This window comes from Microtus ochrogaster, unplaced genomic scaffold (genome assembly GCF_000317375.1).
Source record: "Microtus ochrogaster isolate Prairie Vole_2 unplaced genomic scaffold, MicOch1.0 UNK10, whole genome shotgun sequence".
NCBI lineage: Eukaryota > Metazoa > Chordata > Mammalia > Rodentia > Cricetidae > Microtus > Microtus ochrogaster.
Genome location: NW_004949108.1, coordinates 1,021,815 through 1,031,455, shown reverse-complemented (window position 1 = coordinate 1,031,455; position 9,641 = coordinate 1,021,815). Strand labels below are relative to the sequence as shown.

At 48.8% G+C, this 9,641-nt stretch overlaps 1 protein-coding gene across 1 annotated transcript in view; it reads right to left on the bottom strand.

The window, feature by feature from the left end:
* Nucleotides 1–9,641, bottom strand: part of Rnf144a (ring finger protein 144A) — a 127,026-nt gene that overhangs the window by 93,534 nt on the left and 23,851 nt on the right. The window contains exon 2 of the mRNA XM_026788960.1: nucleotides 6,584–6,755. The gene's annotated coding sequence lies outside the window, so the exon portion shown is untranslated. The remainder of the gene's footprint in view (nucleotides 1–6,583; nucleotides 6,756–9,641) is intronic.

Below are 9,641 nucleotides of genomic sequence, written 5' to 3'. Positions count from 1 at the left end.
AAAAAAAAAAAAAAAAAAAAAAAAAATGTTTGTATAAACAAATTAACCCTATAATTTCATAGGACTTTAAAGGCCTAAGCAGAGCCAAGAAGAAGTAACAAATTCTTGGAGTCCAAATAAGGAACCTTCTTCAAGAGCTGTAGTAACATCCTAAGAAGTAGAGAAACACAAGGTCAAGCAAAGTGACAGAAGGGAAAAAAAAAAAAAACATAAACATACAACACACTAGAGAGTGTGCAGGTGTCTGAGTTCCGGTTGCTATTGCTATGAAGAGACACCATGACCATGGCGATTCTTGTAAAGGAAAACATTTAACTGGAGCTGGCTTACAGTTTCAGACGGTCAGTCCATTGTCATCAGGGAGGGACATGGTGGCACAAAGGTAGCCATGATGCAGGAGAAGGAGCTGAGAGTTCTACATCTTCATCTGCAGGCAACAGGACGTGATCTGTCCCACTCTGGGCCTGGTTTGAGCTGCTGAGACTTCAAAGCTCATCCCCATGGCAACACACCTCCTCCAGCAAGGTCACACCTACTCCAACGAAGAAACATCTCCTAATAGTGCCATTCCCAACAGGCCAAGCATTCAAACACACGCGTCTATGTGGGACATTCCTATTTCAAACCACAAGAGCATGTCATCAGGACTGATGGGGAAAAGGGACGGTTGATCTGTAGAGTCCTGGGTGCTGTTTGTCCCCCATGGATAAAAATCATGTCCATTCGCAACATCCCACATACAAAGGAGCACTCAGTAATTTATAAAACTATCCAAAGGAGCAACTTGGGACCTCGGGATATAGAGTATCTCCAGTGAATGCCCTTAACTGTCAAGCAAAATTGCTAAGACTCTGTATGCTGTCGTCAACAGTGTGTGGCCATCAAAAAGACACTTCATAGAAAATGAAAATCAATGGCACAGACTGGGAGGAGCTATTTTTAGCACATAAAACTAACAATGCTCTTCAGGATATATAAAGACCGACTTCAAGTCAGTGAGGAAAAAGACAGCTTAACGGATAAAGGATACACGTCGAAAAAAATGGCCATTAACTATCAGGAGGATGGAGCGTGCTGGAGTGAGCTGTCATGCCGGTCACATCACCATTAACTGGGGGGTGGGGGGGGGTGGGGGGAGGACTAACAAGCCTCTAAGTCCTGCGTGACGGGATATTTTTAAAGCACAATTCTGAAGGGAGGAGACTTTGGTTGTCCACTGGTAAGAGCGCAGAGTTTAGTATGCTTTAAGAAATCGCCATGATGGTCTCTTATCTGATCATTAAGGCTGCACCTCTCTTCGGCACAGCTACCCTTTGTAGGTATTTGTAGGTAGCTACCGGGGGGGGGGGGGGGGGAAGATGGGCTTTCGAGTGAGAAAGACATAAGAGAATAATAAGAGAATATTAAGAGAAATGAGCTGGTGACAGCCGAGACTAGCAATAACCCACACTGTCTGTGACAGGAGAGCGTCCAGGTCCTAACTGCAGCTGTAAGAGATAACAGGATTAAACTAGAACACGGGTGTGGGGATGGCCCAGTAGGAAGAACACGGGGCCTGCGTTCAGATCCCAGAATCCACACAAAAAGCCAGACATAACATGGTTTCTACTTCAAGTCCCTGCCTGAGCTCCCGCCGACTTCCTTCAATGGTGGACGGTGACCTGGAAGTGCAAGCTAAAATCAAGCCTTTCCTCCCCTCAGCTGCTTTTGGTCAGATTGTTTTGTCTCGTCATAGCAACAGAAAGGAAGCTGGAAAATATCAAAAGGCTGCACGGGAATTATGTAAATAACCCAACTGTGTCTGTGATTTGTCTCTTAAACACAAACTGTTCAGGGCCGCATACGCAAAAAGTGGTGGGGGAAGGGGCGGGATTCAGCTTGGGATTGCAATTTTATTACAAAACTTCTTTAATGATATGTTGGTGAGGACCATTTGGCAGTTTTGAGCATTCTAGAAATCTAAAAGGGTGATTATGTTCAAACCTACCCACTATACCTGTACTCTTATCAGAAGCAACCCCCTAAGTTTCAAATTCAAATGTTTCATTTTTATTATATATCCTCTGTGTATAATGTGTATGCTAGCGGTGGCTCCAAAACATGGAAAATATGCGATCAGGCACAACACGTACAACGATGACCATAGGCAATAATGTCGGGATTAAAATGAGGTTGCGGGGAGTGAATTATACTATCCACTCTGCAGCACACGACAAGGCCAAGATACTAATGGCTTTCTCATCCATATTTAATGCGGCGGGAGTAAATGGGGCTAAAGTGGGAGTTACGTCTGCAGTGAGCATGGGAGAAGGCTGCACGATACTTCTGTCAATGTGCATCTACGAAAGTCTACTATCGGCCTCGAGGGGGTAGAAAAAGCAAGCCTAGCTTTAAAGTCAGAGGACAGACACATTAATCTTCGTTCAGCACACGCCCCAGCTTCTCCTCTTGGGTTCTCTTCTGCTCTTCAGGCTGCTCCTGGGCCAGAAGCTCCGAGTGTACCATCGCTGTCCTATGAATACTTGCAGGTGTGTCCCACAAAGCCCCCACAAGGAAGTCACAGGAAGAACCACAAGAATACTGGGGTTGATTCAGTGTGCAAGAGCACTCTGCGTGAAAGCACTCGCTGACACCGATTCTCTGATACCCACGAAAAGTTGGGCATGATACATCTAACCCCAGTGTTAAGGAGCAGAAGCAGGCAGACTCCAGGAGCTCACAAGCCAACAACCCCAGGTGGGACGTCGAGTTTCAGGCAAGAGAGACACCCTGTCTCAAAAAAAGTAAAGTGATGCCATCATTTCTCCAGACCAATGCCCCTGAGCCCACGGAAGCGTGGCCCTGAGACCTGCCTGCCTAGCTAGGGGTCCACAGCCTATACACCCTACCACACAGCAGCAGGGAGCTAGAATAACCAGATGTGGTTTTCTCAATTCCTGCTGTTCCCAAGAAACAAGGTCAAGGCCCAGCCCAACTTTCTTAGCTGGATTTGCTCATCCCCTTTGAAAATGAAGACTGTTTTCCACATTGGAGGAAGAGAGAAGCAAATCCGAACAAAAGCAGAAATGTATATATTGCCCCACTCCAGATGTGCTCTGAGGTTATCCGGAGGCATCTTGAACAGTGTCATTTCAACCCTAAACATTTACAAATAATTTATTTTTTGCTTGGGCCAGATTGTCATTTTCTGGTATTTTGGCTTCTTTAGCCTGAATTTTTTTTGTTTGTTTGTTTTTGAGTATGAAGCCATTTCATACTTTTAGGAATTTGAGACAGATTCCTAAACAAATGTCCTAAGAGGTGGGTGTGGGCAGAGCCTGGACAGAAGGCAGAATCTGCTCAGCCCTGGGAAGCTTCTGGGCCTGCTCTTTGATGGTTACCCCCACAGCTGGGAGAGCCTGCTTCTCTGGACCAGGAAGTGCCTCGCAGACAGGGCTGCCATGATGCTACAGCGTTGATAAGAAGAGAAAAGCTTCCAACGCTGTGTCCTGAGAACAAGATGGGCAGCGTTGGGTGACTCCTTCGAAAGTCACCTCTGATGCCACCGTGCGCCTGACCATGGTACTGAGCAAAGGAAAGCATCAGTGACAAATCCATTGCCAGGCCCACTGTCCCCAAACATGCAAGCCGGGAACACGGGTCCGTGGAGGGTGGATATGGAAGATAGCCCAAGCAGACCCCTTAAAGAACAAATAATGAAAATAAATGGCAGAAAAATGCCTGAGTTTCTAGGGCTCAGAGAAGGTACTGTGGAGTGGTTTGACTTCTGCAAACACCCCAAGGGGCTCGGGTCCCTCATCACTCAGAGTGCCACTGGTGGTACCCACGCTCACCCACTTTAAGCCCCGACTCCCAGGATGTGAACCTCACTTTCGCCCTCATCACTAGCCTCAGTTGCCTTCTCACTGCCCCGACTGTGAGCAGGCTCCCTATCTCTTCTGCTTGCCAGCGGAGCCACTCTCTCTCATGTGGCCCCTCTCTGTCGAGCCAAACGGCTACTCAGCTCTTGGCCTACTGTGTGCCTCCAACTCCCCAGCTGGGTCCTGTATGCTTAATGTTTTAGCTCATTGCAGCAGGAACATGAGGCAGCTGGTCGGTCACATTGTGTCTGAATGTGGAAGCAGAGAGAGATGAACACCAATGCCAGTGTCCAATCAACGATCGCCTCTTTGCCCAGTCCAAGACCTCAGCCCATGGACTGATGCCATCCACATTCAGGGTTTACCTGTCCAATCAACCCAACCTGGGGAGTCCCCCACACACTCGCCCAGACATTTGTCTCCTGGCTGATTCTAGAGCCTGTCAAGCTGACAATTGATGTTAACCATCAGAGCGGGTGACCTGTTTTCCTAGATCACAAAGAAACCCATCAGCAGATGTGCAGATTTTGTCCTTCCGGGTCCCAGCACATCCCCCCCACAGCCTTCCCACTGTAAGCCCAGTGCCGCCCCAGCCAGAGACAAACAGAGCTGCAGCAGTGAGCTCACGATGTCGTCAGACTCCGTCGTTCTCACTGGCACGCAGGTCGGGGAGACTGGTTCCGACTAACTGAACTTGGTGCCACCAATGTTGCTCTTTCTGTGGTGAAGCTGCTCCAAGCGGTTCCCGATCGCCTCCCGTCACTGTTGGCAGCGCCATCACAGCCATGGGCACAAACCACCCCACTAACCTCACCAGCAATGCGCACGGTTCAATCCCAGCATCTCTTCATCTGACCCACCTCACCCAGACCCTGAGGACCTCGACACAGATCCTTAGTGGTCTCTTCTGGAAATGCCTTCGAGGGGGCCAGGCCTTGCTTCCCCTTCCTTCCTGGCTATTACCTGTAGGTCTCCTTCCATGGCCAACCCTCCACTCGAGGTTTTCATGAAGCCAGAAGGTCCCACAGCTCAACTTAAAAATTTTTCCCTCACTGGGCATCCCTAATCTCATTCCTTCAAGCAGTGGCTACTGTTCAAAAATCACATTCACTCCATCTCGGTGTGAATCGATCTCTTAGCATTGGCTCTGGGGAGGGTGACCACTACAGCATCCTCACTGGGCATTCCCATAACATCACAAACTTAACATGTCTACAAAGGAACTTCCTAGTTGCTTCCTGAATCCAAACCTTCCTGCCGGTCCTTTCCCTCGCTACTAAACATGTGAGAAGACATACTTAGCATCTTCACGAACCTTTTCCTTTTTCTCACATCTTACAGGATCTGCCTTTAAGATATAACTAGGGAGTGCCCACTTTTCTCTACTCCTTCTGTGCCTGCACAATCCACAGCCATTGTGTATTGTCTTGATGCCACAGCGGTGACTCTAGCGGTGTCTGGGACAACCTCCTAGATTCCACCGCTATCCTTCACCCTCTGGGTCTACCCCATCACAGCCACCAAAGTGAATCTTCTCAGGCGGAACACAGACCCCCTTCCTCCTCTGCTTAAACACATCTGCACAGGTTTCTCAGGATGCAAGCTGAAATCTCTGCTGGCTGCCATGTCAGAATGCCCAGATGCTTGCCGTCTCTGCTACCCAGCCTGACTCTGGCTTTCCCAGGCTCCCTTCGAGAAACCCTGTCCTCCGCGAAGCTTCCACAAGCAGCCAGGAAGCGCGGCTTTCAGGCTTCGGTGACCTCAATGTCCCTCAACAATGTTCTTGCCCAGGTGCGAAGAGGGGAACGTGTGCAACCCTTGAGGTCTGAGTTCAAATGCCGCCCATTTAAAAAGCCTTGGCCAGTACTCCTACTGCACGTACTGGCTTTGTGGGAGCCTAGGCAGTTTGGATGCTCACCTTACTAGACCTGGATGGAGGTGGGTGGTCCTTGGACTTCCCACAGGGCAGGGAACCCTGATAGCTCTATGGGCTGACGAGGGAGGGGAACTTGATTGGGGGAGGGTGAGGGAAATGGGAGGCGGTGGCGGGGAAGAGACAGAAATCTTTAATAAATAAATAAACAGGAAAAAAAATAAAGACTAAGTTAAAGCAAAAAAAAAAAAAGCCTTGGCCACCCATTAAAAACTGCTATGGGTGTACACAGAAGGCTTTCCCTCCATTTTCTTCTCTCCACAGCATCTGCGTCTTGTCAAGTATCATACTTCACTCTCTCACACCATCAGCTACACAGGCTCTCCCCCACGGCTGTTCCTACCCAGTCTTCGCACCTCTGCCTGACAGCCAGCGCGGATGCCGCTGTGTCAGCAGAACACCAGGCAGCGTGGCATGCTTTACCTTGCTAGAGCATGAATGAGCGCAGGAAAACCCCCTGGTGAGCCACACAAGTGACAACAGCCTTCTGAACCTGTCACTTAGCTCCAGCAGGAGATTAGCGACATCAGCCTCACGCTGTGAAAACACACAGCTAAAGAGCAACACGTTATAAAGCATAAATGTAACCGCTGCCTCCACAGCACTCCTTAAAGCTCATCCGGGAGAGTCCCGCAAGGAATTCGCCTATGCTGTGGTTTAAGAGGGCTAGATAGCTCTACGGAGGCGGGCCAACTGACCACTCTCCCCTGCTCCCCACACTGAGACTTTGACAGTGAGAAAGAGCTAAAGGAAAGTCCCTAAGCCTTCCTTTTCCGAGTTCAAAGGTTACCTGTGAGGAGGGCAGAGGCAAGGAAAGGCGGTATCTTGCAGCCAGTTCTTGGGGACCCACTGTGCTCGTGAGCATCCAGGTGCCTCTTCCCTTAGGTGGAAGGAAGAGGTCTCTGTACTAGGCTGAGAAAGGGAGGCCTGGGGACGCCAGTACTCAGCAGGGCACAAGGTACCTAGGGAGAAAGAGAATGGAGACGGTCAGCACAAGAACAGACAGCCACAGGAGGATGAGGATAGGATGTTAAGAAGGACCAAGGTGCTGACACTGATCTCCTTGTCCCCAAGCCCGACGGGAGGCTGGGGAAAGAGCTGTGTGAGAACTTGTCACATTAGGATTAGTATAACGTGACAGTCTGCCAGAGGAGCAAGGATGCTTCACTGAGTAACAAAAGCGAATCCCAGCAATGAGTCAACAGATCAGTCCAGCACTGAGGAACATCCTCCAGGTCTCCACCCACCCAGCTCTGTCCTCACGGGATTCTACAGGGCGGCAGCTAAGGTTGTTTCTTTCCATGGAGCAAAGTAGCATCAAAAATCACAACTCAAGAATATACAATGAGGGAAATGAGATCTGAAGACATAAGAGCCGTGGGACACTGAGTGAGGGCAGGCGCGCGTTCTCTATTAGTAGATAGGGTGCAGAGAAGTCTACAGGGCTGGTGAGCGGTGGGAAGCAGCAAAGCCTGCTTGGGAAACACTTTGCAGATCTTGAAAGTTCTAACCTTTGGCCTATGACCCAGGAATTGCCTGAGAGAAAGAAAAAGACAGCTACACGCTAAATCCTGCACACATATGCACACACACATGCTCCAAGTGGCATTATTTACACTAAGCTACAGGTGAAAACAACCCACATGGCCATCTGCTGCTCAATGTCGCATGACCATGCAACTGTTTTGGTACTGAAAGAAACTACAGTACTGGATTCACACTAGGACACGTGTGTGCGTGTGTGTGTGTGTGTGTGTGTGTGCGCGCGCGCGCTCGCGCGCATGTGTGTGTGTATACGCATGTGCATATGCGCATGGTATATAGGTATACTCGCCTGTGCAGTTAGGTATGGATGCCAGAGGTTGATACTGAGATGTCTTTCTTAAATTTACACTATCACACCTGTTTTTTTTTCTTTTTTTAAATGTAGGGTCTCTCACTTAGCCAAAAATTCACCGTTTTGCCGAGGTTGGTGGACAATAAGCCTGGGAGCCTTCTGTCTCTGCCTCTCAGTGCTAAGGTTGCAGGAACCAGGTCTGGTTTTTCACATGTTCTGAGGGGTTGAATTTAGTTCCGCAGCAAGCAGTTTACCCATTGAGTCATGTCCCCCAGCCTGAAGGTCAATCTTGAATACACTATGTTAAGTAAAAGACACTGGGCACGGAAATTCTTTAGTATGCAAAACCACATATACAAAACCATACAAAATGTCCCAATGGAAAACCAATGGAGAGAGAAGGGAAATGCCTGGTTTGCTGAGCACCACTGCATGATCCTGGCTGATGGGAGATGACGAAAAGCATTCTGGAATCATGTAAGGGTGATGGTCGCAAGACCATCTGCAAACATGCTCAAAACCCCCGCATGGGGACTCTAAGACAGTGACCTTAAGGCTATAAATGAGAGAACTGGGAAACTATTAGCTTAAAAGAGAAGGGAGGGAGGAGGGTGGGCAAGCACAAGCCCCCTGGAAGAAGCAGGAGGACAGGGTAAGACTACAGCAGAATTTCTAAAACTTTTGCCTTTCTTCAAGCAAATTGACTTTGCTCACCAGGAATGCAACGCTCCTTAAAGAACTCTGTTTTGATGGGTTTCTGGCCATGGAGCTCAGACGACCACTGGCCATTCCCTGCTCCAGCATGAACACTTCCAGGTCCCTTCAATGAGGGCTTCAAGAGCAGCCACGCAGGTGACATCATGGCAGACAGACCCGTGCCTCTTTGGTGCATTAATCTCTCCTCCTTTACACTAGAACATCAGGCTTTGTCCACACAGCGTGCAAATGCACGATCGTTTCTCTTGCAACACTCGTGAACAGACTGCTCAAGGCCGAGGTCTTCAAGACTCACTCTGTTTCTCCAGCAGAGCCCTAACTCCTACTCCCAAGTCTCTCACCTGCATACAAGTGGCCTCGAATAGCTTCACTATGCCAAGTCCGGAAAATGTCATTACTAGGCTACCAGACTATTCTCTGCCTTCTTGGTGTAACTCCTGACTCTGCATTCCTTCTAGAGATGTACCTTGCTGCTGGTGCTCCCACCTAAGTAGAGCCTAGAAAAAGCATGGAACTGCCAGCAGGGAATAAGCATTCTGCTAAGACAGCACACTGGCAATAGGAGCGGTTTTGAGTTGCAGGAAGAAGAGCTTTGCAAAGGCCAGCCAGTTGTAAAACTCTGCCCGGGCTCGGAGCGGAGCTAGGAGTCCCGTGTCCACGCTCTTCAGCCTCTCAGGCTGCGAAGACCACTGGCTCCCTCAGTCCCAAAGCTCATAGTCTCAGAGCCTGTTTGCATCTCCCCTGGAAAATGGACACAAATAAGACATGGAAATATGCAGGGAGGCCAATCGGGGAGAAGGTGACCAGTGAAAGCGGGAGGACACAAGAGAGGAAAACAGGTAAACATGATCAAAATACATTATACACACACATGTGGAAATGTCGCAATGAAGCCTGTCACTGTGCTAATTAACATATGCTAATGAAGACCATACAATGCTTGTGTTGTAAACAGATGCCTTTTTAGTTTTGTTTTTTGTTTTTTAAGACAGGGTTTCTCTGTGTAGCTTTGGTGCCTGTCCTGGAACTCACTCTGTAAACCAGGTTGACTTTGAACTCACAGAGATTCGCCTGTCTCTGCCTCCCAAGTGCTGGGATTAAAGGCGTGTGCCACCAACACCCGGCTCAGATGTCTTCTATAGTGATGAATCATTTGCACTTTAAATGCATCTTGTTATTTAGGGACAGGTCTGCGCATGTGTGTCTGTACATGTGTGTCTGTGCATGTGTGTCTGTGCATGTGTGTCTGCCTGTGCCTGTGCATGTGTGTCTGTGCATGTGTGTCTGTGCATGT